This window comes from Rhincodon typus, chromosome 43 (assembly GCF_021869965.1).
Source record: "Rhincodon typus isolate 14 chromosome 43, sRhiTyp1.1, whole genome shotgun sequence".
Classification (NCBI taxonomy): Eukaryota; Metazoa; Chordata; class Chondrichthyes; order Orectolobiformes; family Rhincodontidae; genus Rhincodon; species Rhincodon typus.
Genome location: NC_063374.1, coordinates 8,306,589 through 8,313,984, shown reverse-complemented (window position 1 = coordinate 8,313,984; position 7,396 = coordinate 8,306,589). Strand labels below are relative to the sequence as shown.

Sequence of the window (7,396 nt, the reverse complement as noted above, 5' to 3'; positions counted from 1 at the left end):
GGGCAATTTCAAGACTGGGGGTACAGTCTCTGGAGAAAGATTTTAAGAAAGATGATAGGCAATTTTCTATTGTACACAGAGGGTGGTTTGTGGGTGGAATGAACTTCCCGAGGAAGTGGTGGATGTGGGTACAGCTACAATGTTTAAAAGACATTTGGATAAGTACATGAATAGGGAAAGATTTGGAGGGATATGAGCCAGCAGCAGGCAGGTGGGGCTAGTTTAGTTTGGGATCATGGTCAGCACGGACTGGTTAGACCGAAGGGTCTGACTCCGACAGGCAGGTAAAGAGTTGTCAGCAGCTGCTCCTATTCCCCAGCTGCCCCTTTGAACTGTGTCCCACCAGGGTTAGTTCAGAGGGCACTTAAACAGCCCACGGATAGACCAGACCAGGTAAGGATGGCAGATTTCCTTCCCTTAAGGGCATCAGTGAACCAGATGGGGTTTTATTAAAAACGAGAGTGTCTCCCTCACTGACACTAGATTTCGATTTCAGATTTATCCAAACAGGAATTTCAATTTAGATGAATTTGGACCCATGTTCTCTTCCTCCCCCCACTACACCTGTTGGAAGCGTTAGCCTGGCTTCAAGGGCTCTTGCAGCCATGGTAGTGTCCCTACTGCCGAGCTGGGAAGCCTGGGCTCAGGTCCAACATACTTCAGAGGCATACGATAACAGCTTTGAACAGACTGACTCGGACAGATAGGTTAGCCAGGCTTCAAGGACTGAACCAGTGACAATGTTTACTAGTACCAGGTCCCAATTAGCATGAGGCTGTTTGCCAGGTCAACCCACTGTTATAATAAACACCTCAGATCACTCACCTCCCCCCTGCACCCCCCCACTTCACAGTAACCAGCCCCTCCTCGTCCCACCGGGAATATCTGGTTTAAATCCAAAACTTGCCAGAACTTGGTGTTCTTTGCGAGTGACTTGGAGCAACGGGACGATGCTGGATTGGCTGCTTGGTGTGTGTATCAATCCCAGAAGCCCATTCCCCAGGGTTTCCCCTGCCACAGGAACGCTGCAGCTGAGTATTTATGAAAAACACTGTTTATTTATAAAGACAGCACATTTCACACTGGAGCCAGAGCAAGCCCATGTCAATATTTGCATTGGGAGGCACCCGTCCCTCCTGGCTCCATCAGCAACATTCGCCTTGACAGAGGGAGGCCTCTTTGCTGTTCGGTCTCTCCGTCCCGACCCCACGTGGTCGACAGCCGCACTCTCAGGGACAAGGCTCTACACAGGAGCACAGGCAGACCATTCAGTCCATCTGCCTCGTGCTGCCATCTGATCAGCAGTTCCCCACCACTCCTCCAAACACACATACAAACACAATCTGACCCCAGCAGCATATGCATTCTCTGCTGCCTCCTGGCGTTCAGCTCCCGAAGTATCCGTGGGTCAAAGGTCAGGCTCACCAGCAAGCCTGTGGAAGGACGATCTGGAAAAAATAAAGGAAGGCATTCTGGTTAAAACATTTAAACAAAACTGGGCTACTGGCCACCAGGTTATCCGATGCAGAGCAAAGCAGTTTGTCCATCAGTTCACAACACAGCTCATTATTCCTTAATAACCCTCTTCCCCACTTCCTCCTGACACCTGCCCATGCCTCACGGTGATCCTTAAGTGAAGTTACCCTCTTTCATTCTGTCAGTCTGTCTCTCAACGTCCTGTTACTTCAAAAACAATCACGGGGAAGCGACGGCCTCGTGGTATTATCACTAGATCGTTAACCTGAAGACCCAGCTAACATTCTGGGTTCAAGTACAGCCGCAGCAGATGGTAAGAACTCGAATTCTATTTCTAAAACAAATCTGGAATTAAAGTCTGATCAAACGGTAGAAAAACCCATTCGGTTCATTCATTCTTTTAGGGAAGGAAACTGCCATTCTTACCCCAGTCTGGTTTACATGTGACTCCAGACGCACAGCGATGTGGTTGACTCTTAATTAGAATCATAGAATCAAAGAATCCCTACCGTGTGGAAACAGGCCCTGCGGCCCAACAAGTCCACACTGACCCACAGAGAATCCCACCCAGACCCATCCCCCGATAACCCACCTAATCTACACATCCCTGGACACTATGGGACAATTTAGCACGGCCAATCCACCCTAACCTGCACATCTTTGGACTCTGTGGGGAAACCGGAGCACCCGGAGGAAACCCATGCAGACACGGGGAGAATGTGCAAACTCCACAGACAGTCGCCTGAGGCTGGGATCGAACCTGGGTCCCTGGCGCCGTGAGGCAGCAATGCTAACCACTGAGCCACCATGCTGCCAGGATGGGCAATAAATGCTGGCCCAGCAAAAAGTGTCCTCGTCCCATGAATGAATTTAAAGAAAAAACAATGAAGACCGCTTCAACTGGGAAAGTAAAATAATTTTCCCTCCCTCAGCGTTAAATTGTCAATCAAGTCTGGTGAGTGGTCTGGGTGGAATGATTGGTATTCTGAACTCATCTCTTTTTCTACTTTATTGCTGGACTGTAATTTTCTAATTTCTCTAAGAGTTTGTACTTAAGAGTCTATATCTAGGTACCTAAGTTGGCACTGTAAGTGGCAACTTGTAAATTTTTCACTGTACACATGACAATAAAGCTAATTCTAATCCTGACTAACAACACTTCCTCATTCCGTACTCCGTTTCCCCCATATCCAAGGCCAACAGTGGACTTTCAAATTGCTTGCTGTATGTGTGTGTGGACTGTGTTCTATGCGCAATCCCCGAGAACGTCAGAAGACAAACAGGCTTCCCATCTAATAAAAAAACATCCTGTCTATCTATTTGTACAGGCGAAGTGAAAACCTCAATACACCACCACACCCTGTAGCCCACCAGCCAGCTTGTCCTACACTCAAGTCAGGTGAAATACTATCCTCACAGAAAGGACAGGAGACAAGGTATAAAATATCAGAAGCGCCAAATGGACTGCTCTCCCGATCTAGTACCCCAAAGCCCCCGAACTTGGAAGTGACTGGAATGGCGATCCCAGTTTAACTGCATGTCTCAGCCAATGAGGATAGGACCAGAAGATGGGGACTCGCTGGTACCGAAGACTTTAGCACTGAGCTCACTCTCCCTCTCTCAGACACACGCACAGGCCACAGGCAGACACAGGCATGTCAAGAACTGGAGGGGTAGTGGGGGCCTGCTTTATCTCGAGAACACCACCCTCCTAAGGATCTCCAGACGTGACGGCTGCCTGGCACTGACTGCCCCTCGGAGGGGCTACCCTGTACTGCCTCTGGCTTCAAACCCATATTCCGCACAGAGCACCTCCCCTCATGTCACAGATCTCAGGACTGGCAAGAAATGCCCGTGGCATGAGAAACGAACGAAAAATATGCATCAAGCTCAAATACTCGGAGCAAGACCAGCCACAAGTCACGACTGGGAAGCCAGGAAACCACTTACCGGTCCAGAGAATCCAGTCTTCTCCAGTGGGAGTGTCAAGAGACTGGTATCAGAGCCACGTTGCAGGGTCGCTGCTATGTTACACCGCTCCTGCAGCTGCCAAAGAACCATTTACAGGATTCACAGCCCTTCAGTTACTGAGCCTGTTGTACCCTAGTATTAGGCCACAATCTTCCCGTCTCCCAATAATCACTGCTGGCTGGGAGAATAGACGGTGGTATAATCTAGCCAGATCTTTCTCACACAAGAGGGTGGCTTGTATGCAGAAGGAACTGCCAGAGGAAGTGGTAGATGCAGGTGCAGTTACAACATGTAAAGGACATTTGGACAGGTACATGAATAGGAAAGCTTTAGTGGGATATAGGCCAAACGCAGGCAGATGGGACTAGTTCAGTTTGGGAAACTTGGTCGGGTTGGACCACTGGGACTGTTTGACTGTCTGAACAAAACAGACCACCCCCCCGCCCTCACTCACTAACTAACCGGGCTCAGTGCCAGAGATCAGACTTTGGCTCCATGGCTTCAGAGAAAGGGCTGTGCAAATCCACAGAGCTTTGGCATTAGGGCAGAAATTCTGCCAACATAATACCTCGGCAGGGGTGGGGTAAAGGGGTATTTTTGCTGCAGTTGGGTGCCAGCAACTATCACAACGACACACTGCTGAACCGATTCCTCACTAGTCCTCATGGTTTCTACCCACTCCACAGGCGGGCAGCGAAGACGATGCCATTCAGCACCTCGATGGGATCTGACTGCCCTCCCAAACCCACCGGCCTGTCTACATCAGGTCATCTTTAACTCCCTCGTTAGTCATGGGGCTACCCATCTCCGACTTGCAAAGAGTCCATGGCAGCCCCTTCACCAATCTCTGGGGACACTGCCCTCTGGAAACTCCTGCCTGAGAGATAAGACTTCCTGTACTCCTCCGTCTGAAAGAAGTCTCTTAGAAACCGTGTTTCCCCCCTCCCACAACAGGAGACATCCTTGGAATTGTCACAGTCACCAGGATCCTACACGTTCCCACAGATACTGGCCCAGTCTGCCTCAGAACAAAGCCCACATCCCCCTCACTCCTTCCCAGGGGCGCTGTGATGCAGCATCTCCTGTCCACTGAACCCCAGTGGGGAAACGGGGCACGGGAATGTGTTGGACATTAGCACAGCGATGTTTCAGGGCAGTGACCTTCCCCCACATCCCCACCCTCTCAGAACCCGGCAACGTGCCTCTGCTCCAGAATCGGACACCGCATCCATCCGTGCCACCCTGCAAAGAGACAGACAACAATTTTAGTGACATCCTCCAGGACAGGAACGTCAAAAATTGCCAGGCCCCAGTTCACTCCAACAGGCCCAGTATTATCCAGGAACCTAAGAGATAGGAAACCATTCAGCCCTGAGCCTAGCCATCTTTCAATATTATCCCAGTCAACCTTGAGCCTCAACTCTATTTCCTCACCGAATCCCCATCTTCCTAGAGACCAAAGATCCAATCCCAGCCTCAAATATACATTTAACAACAGAGACCCCACGGTCCTCGGGAGGAATGTCTCCTCCTCTTGGTCCTCAGTGACCTTCCCCCTTCCTAAGACTGTATAGCCCCCAAACAGGGAGAAACAAAACAATCTCAACCTCTACCCTGTCGAAACTCCTTCAGAATCACATCTGTCTCAACGCGATCATTTCCCATTCTCCTAAACTCCGGAGAATATTGAGCCCATTGACTCATCACAGGACAGCCTGGACCAGTTTTAGTGAACCAGCAGTGTCCGGCCTCCGATGCACATGTAACTCTAGGGGCGGCACGGCACGGCATCTCAGTGGTTAGCACTGCTGCCTCACAGCGCCGGGGACTCGGGTTCGATCCCACCCTCGGGCGACTGTCTGTCTGGAGTTTGCACATTCGCCCCGTGTCCTCCGGTTTCCTCCCACAAGATGTGACGGTTAGGTGGAACGGCCATGCTAAATTGCCCCGTAGCATCCAGGGACGTGCAGGTTAGCTGGATTAGCCACTGGAAATGCAGGCTTGGGGAAGAGAGGGGAGAGAATGGGTCTAGGTGGGATGCTCTTCAGAGGGTCAGTGTGGACTTGATGGGCCAAATGGCCTCCTTCCACACTGTAAGGACTATGAACTCTACTTAAAAACATGTAGAGCAAAACAACAGAGTTCCAGGTGAGTTCTCACTGGTATAATTGTAAAAAGACCTCCTTACACCTATGCTCCAATCCCCTACAATCAAGGCCAACAGTGAGCTTCCAATTTGCTTGCTGTGCGTGGACTATGTTCGGTGCACAACTCCCTCTGAATATCCAGACACAAAAACTTCCCATCTAAAAACGTCCAGTTTATACCGAAAACCTCAAAACAGTCCCACAGCCTATACTCCACCTGCCAGCTTGTCCTATGTTCACATGGTTTATATCCCACTCTCAAGGATGGGAGGCAGATTCCAAAGTTCAGAATCAGCAAATGGACCATGCTTGCAGTCTATTACCCCAACCCCGAAACCCCCACGACCTCAACTCGGAAGTGACTGGAATCACCCAATGCAGATAAGCGATCTCAGTTTAACTGCATGTCTCAGCCAATGAGGATAGGACCAGAAGATGGAGAGCTCGCTGGTACCGAAGACTTTAGCACTGAGCTCAATCTCCCTCTCTCAGACACACGCACAGGCCACAGGCAGACACAGGCATGTGAAGAACCGGAGGGGCAGGGACACCTTGAAACAGCAGGATTCCCTGGATCTGTGCACAAACCCACAGCCACTTTACCCACCGAGTGGTAAAATGGGCCAGAATGAAAAGCCGGGCAGTATTAAATGCCAACGCAGAAGGTGCCACTCAAACAATACCCAGTCAGTTCGTGGTCACACAACGTGCTAACACTACAAAAGTGCCAGTTACAGGAAATAAACAACATGCATTCAAGTAGCACCTTTGAAACATTTAAAGCCTCTTCAGAGTACCTCACAGCAACATCACGCACAATGTGAGCCCAAACTACATCCAGGAGTCAGGTGCTGTTAGGGAAAGGTGACCAAGGAGGTCCGCTTGAAATGGCAGCTGACTGGAAGAGAGGGGGCTAGAGAAACTGAGGGGGGAAATTCCAGCCCTCAGGCCAGAGGAAGACACAGCCACCAGTGGAGTGACAGAATCACAAGATGCTGCACACCAGAAGTGGAGATGGTCAGAGATAGGGAGTGGTATATAGGGCAGGGGAGATTAGAGGAATTGGGAAGAAGAGAGGAGAGGTGTACGGGGCAGACGAGGTGACAGAGGTAGGTGTAGGGGCTGGAGGGGGTAGTGGGTGGGGTTTGTGGCTAGAAGTTTGGTTGGGGGCAGTTACCCAGCAAGAATGCAGATGCAGGTGGGAGAATTCTCACATCATCAGGAAATACCGCTTCGCAGTCTGGGCATTCTTGCCATGTGTCCTGATGGGTAACACGCCAAGCTTCCACACAATGCTCCATTGACAGGGATGGGTCAACATTAAATGAAGACCTCTATCGTTTGTCACCCCCTTCTCCCTCCCTTTATCAGGGAGTACTGGCGGCCAATCCCACCCCGCACTGAGCTGGGCAGGACTCCATTGAATAAATGCCAAGTAGAGTCCCTGACCCAGCCACGTGGTGTGTGTGGCCAAAGCGAGGCAGTGCGCATGTGCTCACCTGACAGCGATACCACGCATGCGCCTTCAAGCTCCCTTCCGCCGAAGTGCCGGCACAGCGCAGGCGCACATTGGGCCTGGCTCTTCTTTGAAGGCGCGGAGACCCCTAAAGTGGAGACAACTACCCCGTATCTCTTCTCAAACAATAAGCTCGCTATTTTATGTTTATAACAGCTAATATCGTGGTCACAAATTCCCAACTTAGCCTACTACAACCTCAGCCGCCAACACCCGCTCCCAGCGGACGAAAGGGAGAACATCTGCCGGGCCGTCTCCTTTTATAGTCTCCTCTCCGCCAAGGAGG

The 7,396-nt window shown here is 50.7% G+C and overlaps 1 long non-coding RNA gene and 2 other non-coding genes across 4 annotated transcripts; all 3 read right to left on the bottom strand.

Annotated features, from left to right (window-relative positions):
- Positions 1-1,038: 1,038 nt before the first annotated feature.
- On the bottom strand, positions 1,039-7,396 carry LOC109926100. Of its 2 annotated transcripts, none has more exons than XR_007266009.1 (3): positions 7,309-7,396; positions 3,427-4,689; positions 1,039-1,448 (listed from the first exon to the last, which is right to left on the bottom strand). It is a non-coding gene; the product is annotated as an uncharacterized LOC109926100 (long non-coding RNA). The 2 variants fall into 2 exon arrangements; XR_002260137.2 differs by having other exon boundaries at positions 7,094-7,337.
- On the bottom strand, positions 3,012-3,148 carry LOC125487699. The gene has a single exon (XR_007266066.1). It is a non-coding gene; the product is annotated as a small nucleolar RNA SNORA57 (small nucleolar RNA).
- LOC125487700 lies at positions 5,997-6,134 on the bottom strand. The gene has a single exon (XR_007266067.1). It is a non-coding gene; the product is annotated as a small nucleolar RNA SNORA57 (small nucleolar RNA).